The following is a 21,468-nucleotide window of genomic DNA, read 5'->3' as shown; positions in this document are numbered from 1 at the left end:
TCAATCCTTCACGCTTGCAGTTAGGGGTGGCAATTCGGGTCCAAATCAGGTTGGCGGGTCGGGTTCGGGTCAACAGACCCGCCAGAAAATCTGTTGACCCGAACCCCGACCCGCCAACCCGTGACGGGTCAGGTATGCTGACCCGAACCCGAAAATTTCAGGTTTACGGGGCGGCGGGTCGACCCGAAATGACCCGAAACTTAATTTTAATTTATTAATTTATCACTGTAATTTCTAATAAAATCAATTTCTCACAAAACTAATTACATAATCAAGTAATAAAAATTTAAATAAATGATTCCAAATCAAATCTAAAATAAATTAAACACCGTAAAAGTGTTTTATCCCAAGCAAAATATAAAATAAATTAAAACAATACAAAAGTGAAAAATAATATAATATATTATTTGTCCAAGTATAATAATTTCAACTTCACACAAATTAAATAAATTCGTTTAGGATTAAGTAATTAATGCCTTTGAAAAAAAGAATAACTTAGTTCAGTTAGATAAAATTATTTTTATGTTTATTAAATTATTTTTAATTCGTAAACGGGTCATATCAGGTCACCACGGGTTGACCCGAAATCGACCGGTTTTCTTTTCGGGTTCATCGGGTCCAACCCGATTCTGACCCGAATTCCCGAAACCTCAACCCAAACCCATTAATTTCGTGTTAGGTTCGTGTCGTGTTTTCAGGTCGTGTCGAAAATTGCCACCCCTAGTTGCGGTGATACATTTGCGCCGACAAATTTGAGCGACGATCCGGGCTTTGATCGAGCCGTACCGTTCCTGATTTGTCTCGCGCCTTCAGATCCTCCTTCACGCTTCGACAAGAAGCAAAATATTAAGCAATCGTTCCGACGGAGCTAAATTACTACAGGATAAAGAACGAATAGGAAATTTGGATTTCGAAACAAAAAAGAGAGGGGTGCAACACGAGGACTTCCCAGGGGGTCACCCATCCTAGTACTACTCTCGCCCAAGCACGCTTAACTTCGGAGTTCTGATGGGATCCGGTGCATTAGTGCTGGTATGATCGCACCCGCCATGTTCCTTTCGCTTTATTCTTTTAAACTACCCCGTCCTGCGAAGCAGTGTGGCTTTTCTAGACCGAAATTCATTTTAAGCGTCAATTCAAGCATTTTCCTCTTATCCTTTTATTTATTTACTTTATATTTTTTTTTGTTATTGATTTGCACCCTGTTTTTTTCCCTCATCCCGCAACTCTAAATTATCATGAAATCAATCCTTCACGCTTGCAGTTAGGGGTGGCAATTCGGGTCCAAATCAGGTTGGCGGGTCGGGTTCGGGTCAACAGACCCGCCAGAAAATCTGTTGACCCGAACCCCGACCCGCCAACCCGTGACGGGTCAGGTATGCTGACCCGAACCCGAAAATTTCAGGTTTACGGGGCGGCGGGTCGACCCGAAATGACCCGAAACTTAATTTTAATTTATTAATTTATCACTGTAATTTCTAATAAAATCAATTTCTCACAAAACTAATTACATAATCAAGTAATAAAAATTTAAATAAATGATTCCAAATCAAATCTAAAATAAATTAAACACCGTAAAAGTGTTTTATCCCAAGCAAAATATAAAATAAATTAAAACAATACAAAAGTGAAAAATAATATAATATATTATTTGTCCAAGTATAATAATTTCAACTTCACACAAATTAAATAAATTCGTTTAGGATTAAGTAATTAATGCCTTTGAAAAAAAGAATAACTTAGTTTAGTTAGATAAAATTATTTTTATGTTTATTAAATTATTTTTAATTCGTAAACGGGTCATATCGGGTCATATCAGGTCACCACGGGTTGACCCGAAATCGACCGGTTTTCTTTTCGGGTTCATCGGGTCCAACCCGATTCTGACCCGAATTCCCGAAACCTCAACCCAAACCCATTAATTTCGTGTTAGGTTCGTGTCGTGTTTTCAGGTCGTGTCGAAAATTGCCACCCCTAGTTGCGGTGATACATTTGCGCCGACAAATTTGAGCGACGATCCGGGCTTTGATCGAGCCGTACCGTTCCTGATTTGTCTCGCGCCTTCAGATCCTCCTTCACGCTTCGACAAGAAGCAAAATATTAAGCAATCGTTCCGACGGAGCTAAATTACTACAGGATAAAGAACGAATAGGAAATTTGGATTTCGAAACAAAAAAGAGAGGGGTGCAACACGAGGACTTCCCAGGGGGTCACCCATCCTAGTACTACTCTCGCCCAAGCACGCTTAACTTCGGAGTTCTGATGGGATCCGGTGCATTAGTGCTGGTATGATCGCACCCGCCATGTTCCTTTCGCTTTATTCTTTTAAACTACCCCGTCCTGCGAAGCAGTGTGGCTTTTCTAGACCGAAATTCATTTTAAGCGTCAATTCAAGCATTTTCCTCTTATCCTTTTATTTATTTACTTTATATTTTTTTTTGTTATTGATTTGCACCCTGTTTTTTTCCCTCATCCCGCAACTCTAAATTATCATGAAATCAATCCTTCACGCTTGCAGTTAGGGGTGGCAATTCGGGTCCAAATCAGGTTGGCGGGTCGGGTTCGGGTCAACAGACCCGCCAGAAAATCTGTTGACCCGAACCCCGACCCGCCAACCCGTGACGGGTCAGGTATGCTGACCCGAACCCGAAAATTTCAGGTTTACGGGGCGGCGGGTCGACCCGAAATGACCCGAAACTTAATTTTAATTTATTAATTTATCACTGTAATTTCTAATAAAATCAATTTCTCACAAAACTAATTACATAATCAAGTAATAAAAATTTAAATAAATGATTCCAAATCAAATCTAAAATAAATTAAACACCGTAAAAGTGTTTTATCCCAAGCAAAATATAAAATAAATTAAAACAATACAAAAGTGAAAAATAATATAATATATTATTTGTCCAAGTATAATAATTTCAACTTCACACAAATTAAATAAATTCGTTTAGGATTAAGTAATTAATGCCTTTGAAAAAAAGAATAACTTAGTTTAGTTAGATAAAATTATTTTTATGTTTATTAAATTATTTTTAATTCGTAAACGGGTCATATCGGGTCATATCAGGTCACCACGGGTTGACCCGAAATCGACCGGTTTTCTTTTCGGGTTCATCGGGTCCAACCCGATTCTGACCCGAATTCCCGAAACCTCAACCCAAACCCATTAATTTCGTGTTAGGTTCGTGTCGTGTTTTCAGGTCGTGTCGAAAATTGCCACCCCTAGTTGCGGTGATACATTTGCGCCGACAAATTTGAGCGACGATCCGGGCTTTGATCGAGCCGTACCGTTCCTGATTTGTCTCGCGCCTTCAGATCCTCCTTCACGCTTCGACAAGAAGCAAAATATTAAGCAATCGTTCCGACGGAGCTAAATTACTACAGGATAAAGAACGAATAGGAAATTTGGATTTCGAAACAAAAAAGAGAGGGGTGCAACACGAGGACTTCCCAGGGGGTCACCCATCCTAGTACTACTCTCGCCCAAGCACGCTTAACTTCGGAGTTCTGATGGGATCCGGTGCATTAGTGCTGGTATGATCGCACCCGCCATGTTCCTTTCGCTTTATTCTTTTAAACTACCCCGTCCTGCGAAGCAGTGTGGCTTTTCTAGACCGAAATTCATTTTAAGCGTCAATTCAAGCATTTTCCTCTTATCCTTTTATTTATTTACTTTATATTTTTTTTTGTTATTGATTTGCACCCTGTTTTTTTCCCTCATCCCGCAACTCTAAATTATCATGAAATCAATCCTTCACGCTTGCAGTTAGGGGTGGCAATTCGGGTCCAAATCAGGTTGGCGGGTCGGGTTCGGGTCAACAGACCCGCCAGAAAATCTGTTGACCCGAACCCCGACCCGCCAACCCGTGACGGGTCAGGTATGCTGACCCGAACCCGAAAATTTCAGGTTTACGGGGCGGCGGGTCGACCCGAAATGACCCGAAACTTAATTTTAATTTATTAATTTATCACTGTAATTTCTAATAAAATCAATTTCTCACAAAACTAATTACATAATCAAGTAATAAAAATTTAAATAAATGATTCCAAATCAAATCTAAAATAAATTAAACACCGTAAAAGTGTTTTATCCCAAGCAAAATATAAAATAAATTAAAACAATACAAAAGTGAAAAATAATATAATATATTATTTGTCCAAGTATAATAATTTCAACTTCACACAAATTAAATAAATTCGTTTAGGATTAAGTAATTAATGCCTTTGAAAAAAAGAATAACTTAGTTTAGTTAGATAAAATTATTTTTATGTTTATTAAATTATTTTTAATTCGTAAACGGGTCATATCGGGTCATATCAGGTCACCACGGGTTGATCCGAAATCGACCGGTTTTCTTTTCGGGTTCATCGGGTCCAACCCGATTCTGACCCGAATTCCCGAAACCTCAACCCAAACCCATTAATTTCGTGTTAGGTTCGTGTCGTGTTTTCAGGTCGTGTCGAAAATTGCCACCCCTAGTTGCGGTGATACATTTGCGCCGACAAATTTGAGCGACGATCCGGGCTTTGATCGAGCCGTACCGTTCCTGATTTGTCTCGCGCCTTCAGATCCTCCTTCACGCTTCGACAAGAAGCAAAATATTAAGCAATCGTTCCGACGGAGCTAAATTACTACAGGATAAAGAACGAATAGGAAATTTGGATTTCGAAACAAAAAAGAGAGGGGTGCAACACGAGGACTTCCCAGGGGGTCACCCATCCTAGTACTACTCTCGCCCAAGCACGCTTAACTTCGGAGTTCTGATGGGATCCGGTGCATTAGTGCTGGTATGATCGCACCCGCCATGTTCCTTTCGCTTTATTCTTTTAAACTACCCCGTCCTGCGAAGCAGTGTGGCTTTTCTAGACCGAAATTCATTTTAAGCGTCAATTCAAGCATTTTCCTCTTATCCTTTTATTTATTTACTTTATATTTTTTTTTGTTATTGATTTGCACCCTGTTTTTTTCCCTCATCCCGCAACTCTAAATTATCATGAAATCAATCCTTCACGCTTGCAGTTAGGGGTGGCAATTCGGGTCCAAATCAGGTTGGCGGGTCGGGTTCGGGTCAACAGACCCGCCAGAAAATCTGTTGACCCGAACCCCGACCCGCCAACCCGTGACGGGTCAGGTATGCTGACCCGAACCCGAAAATTTCAGGTTTACGGGGCGGCGGGTCGACCCGAAATGACCCGAAACTTAATTTTAATTTATTAATTTATCACTGTAATTTCTAATAAAATCAATTTCTCACAAAACTAATTACATAATCAAGTAATAAAAATTTAAATAAATGATTCCAAATCAAATCTAAAATAAATTAAACACCGTAAAAGTGTTTTATCCCAAGCAAAATATAAAATAAATTAAAACAATACAAAAGTGAAAAATAATATAATATATTATTTGTCCAAGTATAATAATTTCAACTTCACACAAATTAAATAAATTCGTTTAGGATTAAGTAATTAATGCCTTTGAAAAAAAGAATAACTTAGTTTAGTTAGATAAAATTATTTTTATGTTTATTAAATTATTTTTAATTCGTAAACGGGTCATATCGGGTCATATCAGGTCACCACGGGTTGACCCGAAATCGACCGGTTTTCTTTTCGGGTTCATCGGGTCCAACCCGATTCTGACCCGAATTCCCGAAACCTCAACCCAAACCCATTAATTTCGTGTTAGGTTCGTGTCGTGTTTTCAGGTCGTGTCGAAAATTGCCACCCCTAGTTGCGGTGATACATTTGCGCCGACAAATTTGAGCGACGATCCGGGCTTTGATCGAGCCGTACCGTTCCTGATTTGTCTCGCGCCTTCAGATCCTCCTTCACGCTTCGACAAGAAGCAAAATATTAAGCAATCGTTCCGACGGAGCTAAATTACTACAGGATAAAGAACGAATAGGAAATTTGGATTTCGAAACAAAAAAGAGAGGGGTGCAACACGAGGACTTCCCAGGGGGTCACCCATCCTAGTACTACTCTCGCCCAAGCACGCTTAACTTCGGAGTTCTGATGGGATCCGGTGCATTAGTGCTGGTATGATCGCACCCGCCATGTTCCTTTCGCTTTATTCTTTTAAACTACCCCGTCCTGCGAAGCAGTGTGGCTTTTCTAGACCGAAATTCATTTTAAGCGTCAATTCAAGCATTTTCCTCTTATCCTTTTATTTATTTACTTTATATTTTTTTTTGTTATTGATTTGCACCCTGTTTTTTTCCCTCATCCCGCAACTCTAAATTATCACGAAATCAATCCTTCACGCTTGCAGTTAGGGGTGGCAATTCGGGTCCAAATCAGGTTGGCGGGTCGGGTTCGGGTCAACAGACCCGCCAGAAAATCTGTTGACCCGAACCCCGACCCGCCAACCCGTGACGGGTCAGGTATGCTGACCCGAACCCGAAAATTTCAGGTTTACGGGGCGGCGGGTCGACCCGAAATGACCCGAAACTTAATTTTAATTTATTAATTTATCACTGTAATTTCTAATAAAATCAATTTCTCACAAAACTAATTACATAATCAAGTAATAAAAATTTAAATAAATGATTCCAAATCAAATCTAAAATAAATTAAACACCGTAAAAGTGTTTTATCCCAAGCAAAATATAAAATAAATTAAAACAATACAAAAGTGAAAAATAATATAATATATTATTTGTCCAAGTATAATAATTTCAACTTCACACAAATTAAATAAATTCGTTTAGGATTAAGTAATTAATGCCTTTGAAAAAAAGAATAACTTAGTTTAGTTAGATAAAATTATTTTTATGTTTATTAAATTATTTTTAATTCGTAAACGGGTCATATCGGGTCATATCAGGTCACCACGGGTTGATCCGAAATCGACCGGTTTTCTTTTCGGGTTCATCGGGTCCAACCCGATTCTGACCCGAATTCCCGAAACCTCAACCCAAACCCATTAATTTCGTGTTAGGTTCGTGTCGTGTTTTCAGGTCGTGTCGAAAATTGCCACCCCTAGTTGCGGTGATACATTTGCGCCGACAAATTTGAGCGACGATCCGGGCTTTGATCGAGCCGTACCGTTCCTGATTTGTCTCGCGCCTTCAGATCCTCCTTCACGCTTCGACAAGAAGCAAAATATTAAGCAATCGTTCCGACGGAGCTAAATTACTACAGGATAAAGAACGAATAGGAAATTTGGATTTCGAAACAAAAAAGAGAGGGGTGCAACACGAGGACTTCCCAGGGGGTCACCCATCCTAGTACTACTCTCGCCCAAGCACGCTTAACTTCGGAGTTCTGATGGGATCCGGTGCATTAGTGCTGGTATGATCGCACCCGCCATGTTCCTTTCGCTTTATTCTTTTAAACTACCCCGTCCTGCGAAGCAGTGTGGCTTTTCTAGACCGAAATTCATTTTAAGCGTCAATTCAAGCATTTTCCTCTTATCCTTTTATTTATTTACTTTATATTTTTTTTTGTTATTGATTTGCACCCTGTTTTTTTCCCTCATCCCGCAACTCTAAATTATCATGAAATCAATCCTTCACGCTTGCAGTTAGGGGTGGCAATTCGGGTCCAAATCAGGTTGGCGGGTCGGGTTCGGGTCAACAGACCCGCCAGAAAATCTGTTGACCCGAACCCCGACCCGCCAACCCGTGACGGGTCAGGTATGCTGACCCGAACCCGAAAATTTCAGGTTTACGGGGCGGCGGGTCGACCCGAAATGACCCGAAACTTAATTTTAATTTATTAATTTATCACTGTAATTTCTAATAAAATCAATTTCTCACAAAACTAATTACATAATCAAGTAATAAAAATTTAAATAAATGATTCCAAATCAAATCTAAAATAAATTAAACACCGTAAAAGTGTTTTATCCCAAGCAAAATATAAAATAAATTAAAACAATACAAAAGTGAAAAATAATATAATATATTATTTGTCCAAGTATAATAATTTCAACTTCACACAAATTAAATAAATTCGTTTAGGATTAAGTAATTAATGCCTTTGAAAAAAAGAATAACTTAGTTTAGTTAGATAAAATTATTTTTATGTTTATTAAATTATTTTTAATTCGTAAACGGGTCATATCAGGTCACCACGGGTTGACCCGAAATCGACCGGTTTTCTTTTCGGGTTCATCGGGTCCAACCCGATTCTGACCCGAATTCCCGAAACCTCAACCCAAACCCATTAATTTCGTGTTAGGTTCGTGTCGTGTTTTCAGGTCGTGTCGAAAATTGCCACCCCTAGTTGCGGTGATACATTTGCGCCGACAAATTTGAGCGACGATCCGGGCTTTGATCGAGCCGTACCGTTCCTGATTTGTCTCGCGCCTTCAGATCCTCCTTCACGCTTCGACAAGAAGCAAAATATTAAGCAATCGTTCCGACGGAGCTAAATTACTACAGGATAAAGAACGAATAGGAAATTTGGATTTCGAAACAAAAAAGAGAGGGGTGCAACACGAGGACTTCCCAGGGGGTCACCCATCCTAGTACTACTCTCGCCCAAGCACGCTTAACTTCGGAGTTCTGATGGGATCCAGTGCATTAGTGCTGGTATGATCGCACCCGCCATGTTCCTTTCGCTTTATTCTTTTAAACTACCCCGTCCTGCGAAGCAGTGTGGCTTTTCTAGACCGAAATTCATTTTAAGCGTCAATTCAAGCATTTTCCTCTTATCCTTTTATTTATTTACTTTATATTTTTTTTTGTTATTGATTTGCACCCTGTTTTTTTCCCTCATCCCGCAACTCTAAATTATCATGAAATCAATCCTTCACGCTTGCAGTTAGGGGTGGCAATTCGGGTCCAAATCAGGTTGGCGGGTCGGGTTCGGGTCAACAGACCCGCCAGAAAATCTGTTGACCCGAACCCCGACCCGCCAACCCGTGACGGGTCAGGTATGCTGACCCGAACCCGAAAATTTCAGGTTTACGGGGCGGCGGGTCGACCCGAAATGACCCGAAACTTAATTTTAATTTATTAATTTATCACTGTAATTTCTAATAAAATCAATTTCTCACAAAACTAATTACATAATCAAGTAATAAAAATTTAAATAAATGATTCCAAATCAAATCTAAAATAAATTAAACACCGTAAAAGTGTTTTATCCCAAGCAAAATATAAAATAAATTAAAACAATACAAAAGTGAAAAATAATATAATATATTATTTGTCCAAGTATAATAATTTCAACTTCACACAAATTAAATAAATTCGTTTAGGATTAAGTAATTAATGCCTTTGAAAAAAAGAATAACTTAGTTTAGTTAGATAAAATTATTTTTATGTTTATTAAATTATTTTTAATTCGTAAACGGGTCATATCAGGTCACCACGGGTTGACCCGAAATCGACCGGTTTTCTTTTCGGGTTCATCGGGTCCAACCCGATTCTGACCCGAATTCCCGAAACCTCAACCCAAACCCATTAATTTCGTGTTAGGTTCGTGTCGTGTTTTCAGGTCGTGTCGAAAATTGCCACCCCTAGTTGCGGTGATACATTTGCGCCGACAAATTTGAGCGACGATCCGGGCTTTGATCGAGCCGTACCGTTCCTGATTTGTCTCGCGCCTTCAGATCCTCCTTCACGCTTCGACAAGAAGCAAAATATTAAGCAATCGTTCCGACGGAGCTAAATTACTACAGGATAAAGAACGAATAGGAAATTTGGATTTCGAAACAAAAAAGAGAGGGGTGCAACACGAGGACTTCCCAGGGGGTCACCCATCCTAGTACTACTCTCGCCCAAGCACGCTTAACTTCGGAGTTCTGATGGGATCCGGTGCATTAGTGCTGGTATGATCGCACCCGCCATGTTCCTTTCGCTTTATTCTTTTAAACTACCCCGTCCTGCGAAGCAGTGTGGCTTTTCTAGACCGAAATTCATTTTAAGCGTCAATTCAAGCATTTTCCTCTTATCCTTTTATTTATTTACTTTATATATTTTTTTGTTATTGATTTGCACCCTGTTTTTTTCCCTCATCCCGCAACTCTAAATTATCATGAAATCAATCCTCCACGCTTGCAGTTAGGGGTGGCAATTCGGGTCCAAATCAGGTTGGCGGGTCGGGTTCGGGTCAACAGACCCGCCAGAAAATCTGTTGACCCGAACCCCGACCCGCCAACCCGTGACGGGTCAGGTATGCTGACCCGAACCCGAAAATTTCAGGTTTACGGGGCGGCGGGTCGACCCGAAATGACCCGAAACTTAATTTTAATTTATTAATTTATCACTGTAATTTCTAATAAAATCAATTTCTCACAAAACTAATTACATAATCAAGTAATAAAAATTTAAATAAATGATTCCAAATCAAATCTAAAATAAATTAAACACCGTAAAAGTGTTTTATCCCAAGCAAAATATAAAATAAATTAAAACAATACAAAAGTGAAAAATAATATAATATATTATTTGTCCAAGTATAATAATTTCAACTTCACACAAATTAAATAAATTCGTTTAGGATTAAGTAATTAATGCCTTTGAAAAAAAGAATAACTTAGTTTAGTTAGATAAAATTATTTTTATGTTTATTAAATTATTTTTAATTCGTAAACGGGTCATATCAGGTCACCACGGGTTGACCCGAAATCGACCGGTTTTCTTTTCGGGTTCATCGGGTCCAACCCGATTCTGACCCGAATTCCCGAAACCTCAACCCAAACCCATTAATTTCGTGTTAGGTTCGTGTCGTGTTTTCAGGTCGTGTCGAAAATTGCCACCCCTAGTTGCGGTGATACATTTGCGCCGACAAATTTGAGCGACGATCCGGGCTTTGATCGAGCCGTACCGTTCCTGATTTGTCTCGCGCCTTCAGATCCTCCTTCACGCTTCGACAAGAAGCAAAATATTAAGCAATCGTTCCGACGGAGCTAAATTACTACAGGATAAAGAACGAATAGGAAATTTGGATTTCGAAACAAAAAAGAGAGGGGTGCAACACGAGGACTTCCCAGGGGGTCACCCATCCTAGTACTACTCTCGCCCAAGCACGCTTAACTTCGGAGTTCTGATGGGATCCGGTGCATTAGTGCTGGTATGATCGCACCCGCCATGTTCCTTTCGCTTTATTCTTTTAAACTACCCCGTCCTGCGAAGCAGTGTGGCTTTTCTAGACCGAAATTCATTTTAAGCGTCAATTCAAGCATTTTCCTCTTATCCTTTTATTTATTTACTTTATATATTTTTTTGTTATTGATTTGCACCCTGTTTTTTTCCCTCATCCCGCAACTCTAAATTATCATGAAATCAATCCTCCACGCTTGCAGTTAGGGGTGGCAATTCGGGTCCAAATCAGGTTGGCGGGTCGGGTTCGGGTCAACAGACCCGCCAGAAAATCTGTTGACCCGAACCCCGACCCGCCAACCCGTGACGGGTCAGGTATGCTGACCCGAACCCGAAAATTTCAGGTTTACGGGGCGGCGGGTCGACCCGAAATGACCCGAAACTTAATTTTAATTTATTAATTTATCACTGTAATTTCTAATAAAATCAATTTCTCACAAAACTAATTACATAATCAAGTAATAAAAATTTAAATAAATGATTCCAAATCAAATCTAAAATAAATTAAACACCGTAAAAGTGTTTTATCCCAAGCAAAATATAAAATAAATTAAAACAATACAAAAGTGAAAAATAATATAATATATTATTTGTCCAAGTATAATAATTTCAACTTCACACAAATTAAATAAATTCGTTTAGGATTAAGTAATTAATGCCTTTGAAAAAAAGAATAACTTAGTTTAGTTAGATAAAATTATTTTTATGTTTATTAAATTATTTTTAATTCGTAAACGGGTCATATCAGGTCACCACGGGTTGACCCGAAATCGACCGGTTTTCTTTTCGGGTTCATCGGGTCCAACCCGATTCTGACCCGAATTCCCGAAACCTCAACCCAAACCCATTAATTTCGTGTTAGGTTCGTGTCGTGTTTTCAGGTCGTGTCGAAAATTGCCACCCCTAGTTGCGGTGATACATTTGCGCCGACAAATTTGAGCGACGATCCGGGCTTTGATCGAGCCGTACCGTTCCTGATTTGTCTCGCGCCTTCAGATCCTCCTTCACGCTTCGACAAGAAGCAAAATATTAAGCAATCGTTCCGACGGAGCTAAATTACTACAGGATAAAGAACGAATAGGAAATTTGGATTTCGAAACAAAAAAGAGAGGGGTGCAACACGAGGACTTCCCAGGGGGTCACCCATCCTAGTACTACTCTCGCCCAAGCACGCTTAACTTCGGAGTTCTGATGGGATCCAGTGCATTAGTGCTGGTATGATCGCACCCGCCATGTTCCTTTCGCTTTATTCTTTTAAACTACCCCGTCCTGCGAAGCAGTGTGGCTTTTCTAGACCGAAATTCATTTTAAGCGTCAATTCAAGCATTTTCCTCTTATCCTTTTATTTATTTACTTTATATTTTTTTTTGTTATTGATTTGCACCCTGTTTTTTTCCCTCATCCCGCAACTCTAAATTATCATGAAATCAATCCTTCACGCTTGCAGTTAGGGGTGGCAATTCGGGTCCAAATCAGGTTGGCGGGTCGGGTTCGGGTCAACAGACCCGCCAGAAAATCTGTTGACCCGAACCCCGACCCGCCAACCCGTGACGGGTCAGGTATGCTGACCCGAACCCGAAAATTTCAGGTTTACGGGGCGGCGGGTCGACCCGAAATGACCCGAAACTTAATTTTAATTTATTAATTTATCACTGTAATTTCTAATAAAATCAATTTCTCACAAAACTAATTACATAATCAAGTAATAAAAATTTAAATAAATGATTCCAAATCAAATCTAAAATAAATTAAACACCGTAAAAGTGTTTTATCCCAAGCAAAATATAAAATAAATTAAAACAATACAAAAGTGAAAAATAATATAATATATTATTTGTCCAAGTATAATAATTTCAACTTCACACAAATTAAATAAATTCGTTTAGGATTAAGTAATTAATGCCTTTGAAAAAAAGAATAACTTAGTTTAGTTAGATAAAATTATTTTTATGTTTATTAAATTATTTTTAATTCGTAAACGGGTCATATCAGGTCACCACGGGTTGACCCGAAATCGACCGGTTTTCTTTTCGGGTTCATCGGGTCCAACCCGATTCTGACCCGAATTCCCGAAACCTCAACCCAAACCCATTAATTTCGTGTTAGGTTCGTGTCGTGTTTTCAGGTCGTGTCGAAAATTGCCACCCCTAGTTGCGGTGATACATTTGCGCCGACAAATTTGAGCGACGATCCGGGCTTTGATCGAGCCGTACCGTTCCTGATTTGTCTCGCGCCTTCAGATCCTCCTTCACGCTTCGACAAGAAGCAAAATATTAAGCAATCGTTCCGACGGAGCTAAATTACTACAGGATAAAGAACGAATAGGAAATTTGGATTTCGAAACAAAAAAGAGAGGGGTGCAACACGAGGACTTCCCAGGGGGTCACCCATCCTAGTACTACTCTCGCCCAAGCACGCTTAACTTCGGAGTTCTGATGGGATCCGGTGCATTAGTGCTGGTATGATCGCACCCGCCATGTTCCTTTCGCTTTATTCTTTTAAACTACCCCGTCCTGCGAAGCAGTGTGGCTTTTCTAGACCGAAATTCATTTTAAGCGTCAATTCAAGCATTTTCCTCTTATCCTTTTATTTATTTACTTTATATATTTTTTTGTTATTGATTTGCACCCTGTTTTTTTCCCTCATCCCGCAACTCTAAATTATCATGAAATCAATCCTCCACGCTTGCAGTTAGGGGTGGCAATTCGGGTCCAAATCAGGTTGGCGGGTCGGGTTCGGGTCAACAGACCCGCCAGAAAATCTGTTGACCCGAACCCCGACCCGCCAACCCGTGACGGGTCAGGTATGCTGACCCGAACCCGAAAATTTCAGGTTTACGGGGCGGCGGGTCGACCCGAAATGACCCGAAACTTAATTTTAATTTATTAATTTATCACTGTAATTTCTAATAAAATCAATTTCTCACAAAACTAATTACATAATCAAGTAATAAAAATTTAAATAAATGATTCCAAATCAAATCTAAAATAAATTAAACACCGTAAAAGTGTTTTATCCCAAGCAAAATATAAAATAAATTAAAACAATACAAAAGTGAAAAATAATATAATATATTATTTGTCCAAGTATAATAATTTCAACTTCACACAAATTAAATAAATTCGTTTAGGATTAAGTAATTAATGCCTTTGAAAAAAAGAATAACTTAGTTTAGTTAGATAAAATTATTTTTATGTTTATTAAATTATTTTTAATTCGTAAACGGGTCATATCGGGTCATATCAGGTCACCACGGGTTGACCCGAAATCGACCGGTTTTCTTTTCGGGTTCATCGGGTCCAACCCGATTCTGACCCGAATTCCCGAAACCTCAACCCAAACCCATTAATTTCGTGTTAGGTTCGTGTCGTGTTTTCAGGTCGTGTCGAAAATTGCCACCCCTAGTTGCGGTGATACATTTGCGCCGACAAATTTGAGCGACGATCCGGGCTTTGATCGAGCCGTACCGTTCCTGATTTGTCTCGCGCCTTCAGATCCTCCTTCACGCTTCGACAAGAAGCAAAATATTAAGCAATCGTTCCGACGGAGCTAAATTACTACAGGATAAAGAACGAATAGGAAATTTGGATTTCGAAACAAAAAAGAGAGGGGTGCAACACGAGGACTTCCCAGGGGGTCACCCATCCTAGTACTACTCTCGCCCAAGCACGCTTAACTTCGGAGTTCTGATGGGATCCGGTGCATTAGTGCTGGTATGATCGCACCCGCCATGTTCCTTTCGCTTTATTCTTTTAAACTACCCCGTCCTGCGAAGCAGTGTGGCTTTTCTAGACCGAAATTCATTTTAAGCGTCAATTCAAGCATTTTCCTCTTATCCTTTTATTTATTTACTTTATATTTTTTTTTGTTATTGATTTGCACCCTGTTTTTTTCCCTCATCCCGCAACTCTAAATTATCACGAAATCAATCCTTCACGCTTGCAGTTAGGGGTGGCAATTCGGGTCCAAATCAGGTTGGCGGGTCGGGTTCGGGTCAACAGACCCGCCAGAAAATCTGTTGACCCGAACCCCGACCCGCCAACCCGTGACGGGTCAGGTATGCTGACCCGAACCCGAAAATTTCAGGTTTACGGGGCGGCGGGTCGACCCGAAATGACCCGAAACTTAATTTTAATTTATTAATTTATCACTGTAATTTCTAATAAAATCAATTTCTCACAAAACTAATTACATAATCAAGTAATAAAAATTTAAATAAATGATTCCAAATCAAATCTAAAATAAATTAAACACCGTAAAAGTGTTTTATCCCAAGCAAAATATAAAATAAATTAAAACAATACAAAAGTGAAAAATAATATAATATATTATTTGTCCAAGTATAATAATTTCAACTTCACACAAATTAAATAAATTCGTTTAGGATTAAGTAATTAATGCCTTTGAAAAAAAGAATAACTTAGTTTAGTTAGATAAAATTATTTTTATGTTTATTAAATTATTTTTAATTCGTAAACGGGTCATATCGGGTCACCACGGGTTGACCCGAAATCGACCGGTTTTCTTTTCGGGTTCATCGGGTCCAACCCGATTCTGACCCGAATTCCCGAAACCTCAACCCAAACCCATTAATTTCGTGTTAGGTTCGTGTCGTGTTTTCAGGTCGTGTCGAAAATTGCCACCCCTAGTTGCGGTGATACATTTGCGCCGACAAATTTGAGCGACGATCCGGGCTTTGATCGAGCCGTACCGTTCCTGATTTGTCTCGCGCCTTCAGATCCTCCTTCACGCTTCGACAAGAAGCAAAATATTAAGCAATCGTTCCGACGGAGCTAAATTACTACAGGATAAAGAACGAATAGGAAATTTGGATTTCGAAACAAAAAAGAGAGGGGTGCAACACGAGGACTTCCCAGGGGGTCACCCATCCTAGTACTACTCTCGCCCAAGCACGCTTAACTTCGGAGTTCTGATGGGATCCGGTGCATTAGTGCTGGTATGATCGCACCCGCCATGTTCCTTTCGCTTTATTCTTTTAAACTACCCCGTCCTGCGAAGCAGTGTGGCTTTTCTAGACCGAAATTCATTTTAAGCGTCAATTCAAGCATTTTCCTCTTATCCTTTTATTTATTTACTTTATATTTTTTTTTGTTATTGATTTGCACCCTGTTTTTTTCCCTCATCCCGCAACTCTAAATTATCACGAAATCAATCCTTCACGCTTGCAGTTAGGGGTGGCAATTCGGGTCCAAATCAGGTTGGCGGGTCGGGTTCGGGTCAACAGACCCGCCAGAAAATCTGTTGACCCGAACCCCGACCCGCCAACCCGTGACGGGTCAGGTATGCTGACCCGAACCCGAAAATTTCAGGTTTACGGGGCGGCGGGTCGACCCGAAATGACCCGAAACTTAATTTTAATTTATTAATTTATCACTGTAATTTCTAATAAAATCAATTTCTCACAAAACTAATTACATAATCAAGTAATAAAAATTTAAATAAATGATTCCAAATCAAATCTAAAATAAATTAAACACCGTAAAAGTGTTTTATCCCAAGCAAAATATAAAATAAATTAAAACAATACAAAAGTGAAAAATAATATAATATATTATTTGTCCAAGTATAATAATTTCAACTTCACACAAATTAAATAAATTCGTTTAGGATTAAGTAATTAATGCCTTTGAAAAAAAGAATAACTTAGTTTAGTTAGATAAAATTATTTTTATGTTTATTAAATTATTTTTAATTCGTAAACGGGTCATATCAGGTCACCACGGGTTGACCCGAAATCGACCGGTTTTCTTTTCGGGTTCATCGGGTCCAACCCGATTCTGACCCGAATTCCCGAAACCTCAACCCAAACCCATTAATTTCGTGTTAGGTTCGTGTCGTGTTTTCAGGTCGTGTCGAAAATTGCCACCCCTAGTTGCGGTGATACATTTGCGCCGATAAATTTGAGCGACGATCCGGGCTTTGATCGAGCCGTACCGTTCCTGATTTGTCTCGCGCCTTCAGATCCTCCTTCACGCTTCGACAAGAAGCAAAATATTAAGCAATCGTTCCGACGGAGCTAAATTACTACAGGATAAAGAACGAATAGGAAATTTGGATTTCGAAACAAAAAAGAGAGGGGTGCAACACGAGGACTTCCCAGGGGGTCACCCATCCTAGTACTACTCTCGCCCAAGCACGCTTAACTTCGGAGTTCTGATGGGATCCGGTGCATTAGTGCTGGTATGATCGCACCCGCCATGTTCCTTTCGCTTTATTCTTTTAAACTACCCCGTCCTGCGAAGCAGTGTGGCTTTTCTAGACCGAAATTCATTTTAAGCGTCAATTCAAGCATTTTCCTCTTATCCTTTTATTTATTTACTTTATATTTTTTTTTGTTATTGATTTGCACCCTGTTTTTTTCCCTCATCCCGCAACTCTAAATTATCACGAAATCAATCCTTCACGCTTGCAGTTAGGGGTGGCAATTCGGGTCCAAATCAGGTTGGCGGGTCGGGTTCGGGTCAACAGACCCGCCAGAAAATCTGTTGACCCGAACCCCGACCCGCCAACCCGTGACGGGTCAGGTATGCTGACCCGAACCCGAAAATTTCAGGTTTACGGGGCGGCGGGTCGACCCGAAATGACCCGAAACTTAATTTTAATTTATTAATTTATCACTGTAATTTCTAATAAAATCAATTTCTCACAAAACTAATTACATAATCAAGTAATAAAAATTTAAATAAATGATTCCAAATCAAATCTAAAATAAATTAAACACCGTAAAAGTGTTTTATCCCAAGCAAAATATAAAATAAATTAAAACAATACAAAAGTGAAAAATAATATAATATATTATTTGTCCAAGTATAATAATTTCAACTTCACACAAATTAAATAAATTCGTTTAGGATTAAGTAATTAATGCCTTTGAAAAAAAGAATAACTTAGTTTAGTTAGATAAAATTATTTTTATGTTTATTAAATTATTTTTAATTCGTAAACGGGTCATATCGGGTCACCACGGGTTGACCCGAAATCGACCGGTTTTCTTTTCGGGTTCATCGGGTCCAACCCGATTCTGACCCGAATTCCCGAAACCTCAACCCAAACCCATTAATTTCGTGTTAGGTTCGTGTCGTGTTTTCAGGTCGTGTCGAAAATTGCCACCCCTAGTTGCGGTGATACATTTGCGCCGACAAATTTGAGCGACGATCCGGGCTTTGATCGAGCCGTACCGTTCCTGATTTGTCTCGCGCCTTCAGATCCTCCTTCACGCTTCGACAAGAAGCAAAATATTAAGCAATCGTTCCGACGGAGCTAAATTACTACAGGATAAAGAACGAATAGGAAATTTGGATTTCGAAACAAAAAAGAGAGGGGTGCAACACGAGGACTTCCCAGGGGGTCACCCATCCTAGTACTACTCTCGCCCAAGCACGCTTAACTTCGGAGTTCTGATGGGATCCGGTGCATTAGTGCTGGTATGATCGCACCCGCCATGTTCCTTTCGCTTTATTCTTTTAAACTACCCCGTCCTGCGAAGCAGTGTGGCTTTTCTAGACCGAAATTCATTTTAAGCGTCAATTCAAGCATTTTCCTCTTATCCTTTTATTTATTTACTTTATATTTTTTTTTGTTATTGATTTGCACCCTGTTTTTTTCCCTCATCCCGCAACTCTAAATTATCACGAAATCAATCCTTCACGCTTGCAGTTAGGGGTGGCAATTCGGGTCCAAATCAGGTTGGCGGGTCGGGTTCGGGTCAACAGACCCGCCAGAAAATCTGTTGACCCGAACCCCGACCCGCCAACCCGTGACGGGTCAGGTATGCTGACCCGAACCCGAAAATTTCAGGTTTACGGGGCGGCGGGTCGACCCGAAATGACCCGAAACTTAATTTTAATTTATTAATTTATCACTGTAATTTCTAATAAAATCAATTTCTCACAAAACTAATTACATAATCAAGTAATAAAAATTTAAATAAATGATTCCAAATCAAATCTAAAATAAATTAAACACCGTAAAAGTGTTTTATCCCAAGCAAAATATAAAATAAATTAAAACAATACAAAAGTGAAAAATAATATAATATATTATTTGTCCAAGTATAATAATTTCAACTTCACACAAATTAAATAAATTCGTTTAGGATTAAGTAATTAATGCCTTTGAAAAAAAGAATAACTTAGTTTAGTTAGATAAAATTATTTTTATGTTTATTAAATTATTTTTAATTCGTAAACGGGTCATATCAGGTCACCACGGGTTGACCCGAAATCGACCGGTTTTCTTTTCGGGTTCATCGGGTCCAACCCGATTCTGACCCGAATTCCCGAAACCTCAACCCAAACCCATTAATTTCGTGTTAGGTTCGTGTCGTGTTTTCAGGTCGTGTCGAAAATTGCCACCCCTAGTTGCGGTGATACATTTGCGCCGATAAATTTGAGCGACGATCCGGGCTTTGATCGAGCCGTACCGTTCCTGATTTGTCTCGCGCCTTCAGATCCTCCTTCACGCTTCGACAAGAAGCAAAATATTAAGCAATCGTTCCGACGGAGCTAAATTACTACAGGATAAAGAACGAATAGGAAATTTGGATTTCGAAACAAAAAAGAGAGGGGTGCAACACGAGGACTTCCCAGGGGGTCACCCATCCTAGTACTACTCTCGCCCAAGCACGCTTAACTTCGGAGTTCTGATGGGATCCGGTGCATTAGTGCTGGTATGATCGCACCCGCCATGTTCCTTTCGCTTTATTCTTTTAAACTACCCCGTCCTGCGAAGCAGTGTGGCTTTTCTAGACCGAAATTCATTTTAAGCGTCAATTCAAGCATTTTCCTCTTATCCTTTTATTTATTTACTTTATATTTTTTTTTGTTATTGATTTGCACCCTGTTTTTTTCCCTCATCCCGCAACTCTAAATTATCATGAAATCAATCCTTCACGCTTGCAGTTAGGGGTGGCAATTCGGGTCCAAATCAGGTTGGCGGGTCGGGTTCGGGTCAACAGACCCGCCAGAAAATCTGTTGACCCGAACCCCGACCCGCCAACCCGTGACGGGTCAGGTATGCTGACCCGAACCCGAAAATTTCAGGTTTACGGGGCGGCGGGTCGACCCGAAATGACCCGAAACTTAATTTTAATTTATTAATTTATCACTGTAATTTCTAATAAAATCAATTTCTCACAAAACTAATTACATAATCAAGTAATAAAAATTTAAATAAATGATTCCAAATCAAATCTAAAATAAATTAAACACCGTAAAAGTGTTTTATCCCAAGCAAAATATAAAATAAATTAAAACAATACAAAAGTGAAAAATAATATAATATATTATTTGTCCAAGTATAATAATTTCAACTTCACACAAATTAAATAAATTCGTTTAGGATTAAGTAATTAATGCCTTTGAAAAAAAGAATAACTTAGTTTAGTTAGATAAAATTATTTTTATGTTTATTAAATTATTTTTAATTCGTAAACGGGTCATATCAGGTCACCACGGGTTGACCCGAAATCGACCGGTTTTCTTTTCGGGTTCATCGGGTCCAACCCGATTCTGACCCGAATTCCCGAAACCTCAACCCAAACCCATTAATTTCGTGTTAGGTTCGTGTCGTGTTTTCAGGTCGTGTCGAAAATTGCCACCCCTAGTTGCGGTGATACATTTGCGCCGACAAATTTGAGCGACGATCCGGGCTTTGATCGAGCCGTACCGTTCCTGATTTGTCTCGCGCCTTCAGATCCTCCTTCACGCTTCGACAAGAAGCAAAATATTAAGCAATCGTTCCGACGGAGCTAAATTACTACAGGATAAAGAACGAATAGGAAATTTGGATTTCGAAACAAAAAAGAGAGGGGTGCAACACGAGGACTTCCCAGGGGGTCACCCATCCTAGTACTACTCTCGCCCAAGCACGCTTAACTTCGGAGTTCTGATGGGATCCGGTGCATTAGTGCTGGTATGATCGCACCCGCCATGTTCCTTTCGCTTTATTCTTTTAAACTACCCCGTCCTGCGAAGCAGTGTGGCTTTTCTAGACCGAAATTCATTTTAAGCGTCAATTCAAGCATTTTCCTCTTATCCTTTTATTTATTTACTTTATATTTTTTTTTGTTATTGATTTGCACCCTGTTTTTTTCCCTCATCCCGCAACTCTAAATTATCACGAAATCAATCCTTCACGCTTGCAGTTAGGGGTGGCAATTCGGGTCCAAATCAGGTTGGCGGGTCGGGTTCGGGTCAACAGACCCGCCAGAAAATCTGTAGACCCGAACCCCGACCCGCCAACCCGTGACGGGTCAGGTATGCTGACCCGAACCCGAAAATTTCAGGTTTACGGGGCGGCGGGTCGACCCGAAATGACCCGAAACTTAATTTTAATTTATTAATTTATCACTGTAATTTCTAATAAAATCAATTTCTCACAAAAC

The 21,468-nt window shown here is 39.6% G+C and overlaps 17 non-coding genes across 17 annotated transcripts; all 17 read right to left on the bottom strand.

The window, feature by feature from the left end:
* Positions 1–927: 927 nt before the first annotated feature.
* On the bottom strand, positions 928–1,046 carry LOC140034345 (5S ribosomal RNA). Its single transcript, XR_011838243.1, has one exon. It is a non-coding gene; the product is annotated as a 5S ribosomal RNA (ribosomal RNA).
* A 1,135-nt stretch (positions 1,047–2,181) lies between these two features.
* Positions 2,182–2,300, bottom strand: LOC140034334 (5S ribosomal RNA). The gene has a single exon (XR_011838232.1). It is a non-coding gene; the product is annotated as a 5S ribosomal RNA (ribosomal RNA).
* A 1,135-nt stretch (positions 2,301–3,435) lies between these two features.
* On the bottom strand, positions 3,436–3,554 carry LOC140034322 (5S ribosomal RNA). The gene has a single exon (XR_011838221.1). It is a non-coding gene; the product is annotated as a 5S ribosomal RNA (ribosomal RNA).
* A 1,135-nt stretch (positions 3,555–4,689) lies between these two features.
* On the bottom strand, positions 4,690–4,808 carry LOC140034310 (5S ribosomal RNA). The gene has a single exon (XR_011838209.1). It is a non-coding gene; the product is annotated as a 5S ribosomal RNA (ribosomal RNA).
* A 1,135-nt stretch (positions 4,809–5,943) lies between these two features.
* Positions 5,944–6,062, bottom strand: LOC140034299 (5S ribosomal RNA). Its single transcript, XR_011838198.1, has one exon. It is a non-coding gene; the product is annotated as a 5S ribosomal RNA (ribosomal RNA).
* A 1,135-nt stretch (positions 6,063–7,197) lies between these two features.
* Positions 7,198–7,316, bottom strand: LOC140034288 (5S ribosomal RNA). Its single transcript, XR_011838187.1, has one exon. It is a non-coding gene; the product is annotated as a 5S ribosomal RNA (ribosomal RNA).
* A 1,125-nt stretch (positions 7,317–8,441) lies between these two features.
* On the bottom strand, positions 8,442–8,560 carry LOC140034693 (5S ribosomal RNA). Its single transcript, XR_011838553.1, has one exon. It is a non-coding gene; the product is annotated as a 5S ribosomal RNA (ribosomal RNA).
* A 1,125-nt stretch (positions 8,561–9,685) lies between these two features.
* On the bottom strand, positions 9,686–9,804 carry LOC140034277 (5S ribosomal RNA). Its single transcript, XR_011838176.1, has one exon. It is a non-coding gene; the product is annotated as a 5S ribosomal RNA (ribosomal RNA).
* Positions 9,805–10,929: 1,125 nt separating this feature from the next.
* LOC140034266 (5S ribosomal RNA) lies at positions 10,930–11,048 on the bottom strand. Its single transcript, XR_011838165.1, has one exon. It is a non-coding gene; the product is annotated as a 5S ribosomal RNA (ribosomal RNA).
* Positions 11,049–12,173: 1,125 nt separating this feature from the next.
* Positions 12,174–12,292, bottom strand: LOC140034692 (5S ribosomal RNA). The gene has a single exon (XR_011838552.1). It is a non-coding gene; the product is annotated as a 5S ribosomal RNA (ribosomal RNA).
* Positions 12,293–13,417: 1,125 nt separating this feature from the next.
* On the bottom strand, positions 13,418–13,536 carry LOC140034255 (5S ribosomal RNA). The gene has a single exon (XR_011838154.1). It is a non-coding gene; the product is annotated as a 5S ribosomal RNA (ribosomal RNA).
* Positions 13,537–14,671: 1,135 nt separating this feature from the next.
* On the bottom strand, positions 14,672–14,790 carry LOC140034243 (5S ribosomal RNA). The gene has a single exon (XR_011838143.1). It is a non-coding gene; the product is annotated as a 5S ribosomal RNA (ribosomal RNA).
* Positions 14,791–15,915: 1,125 nt separating this feature from the next.
* On the bottom strand, positions 15,916–16,034 carry LOC140034232 (5S ribosomal RNA). The gene has a single exon (XR_011838132.1). It is a non-coding gene; the product is annotated as a 5S ribosomal RNA (ribosomal RNA).
* Positions 16,035–17,159: 1,125 nt separating this feature from the next.
* Positions 17,160–17,278, bottom strand: LOC140034221 (5S ribosomal RNA). The gene has a single exon (XR_011838121.1). It is a non-coding gene; the product is annotated as a 5S ribosomal RNA (ribosomal RNA).
* A 1,125-nt stretch (positions 17,279–18,403) lies between these two features.
* On the bottom strand, positions 18,404–18,522 carry LOC140034210 (5S ribosomal RNA). Its single transcript, XR_011838110.1, has one exon. It is a non-coding gene; the product is annotated as a 5S ribosomal RNA (ribosomal RNA).
* A 1,125-nt stretch (positions 18,523–19,647) lies between these two features.
* LOC140034198 (5S ribosomal RNA) lies at positions 19,648–19,766 on the bottom strand. The gene has a single exon (XR_011838098.1). It is a non-coding gene; the product is annotated as a 5S ribosomal RNA (ribosomal RNA).
* A 1,125-nt stretch (positions 19,767–20,891) lies between these two features.
* On the bottom strand, positions 20,892–21,010 carry LOC140034187 (5S ribosomal RNA). Its single transcript, XR_011838087.1, has one exon. It is a non-coding gene; the product is annotated as a 5S ribosomal RNA (ribosomal RNA).
* Between the last annotated feature and the right edge of the window lie 458 nt (positions 21,011–21,468).

Source organism: Coffea arabica, unplaced genomic scaffold, assembly GCF_036785885.1.
Source record: "Coffea arabica cultivar ET-39 unplaced genomic scaffold, Coffea Arabica ET-39 HiFi ptg000200l, whole genome shotgun sequence".
NCBI lineage: Eukaryota > Viridiplantae > Streptophyta > Magnoliopsida > Gentianales > Rubiaceae > Coffea > Coffea arabica.
This window is presented reverse-complemented; position numbering and strand designations above follow the sequence as displayed.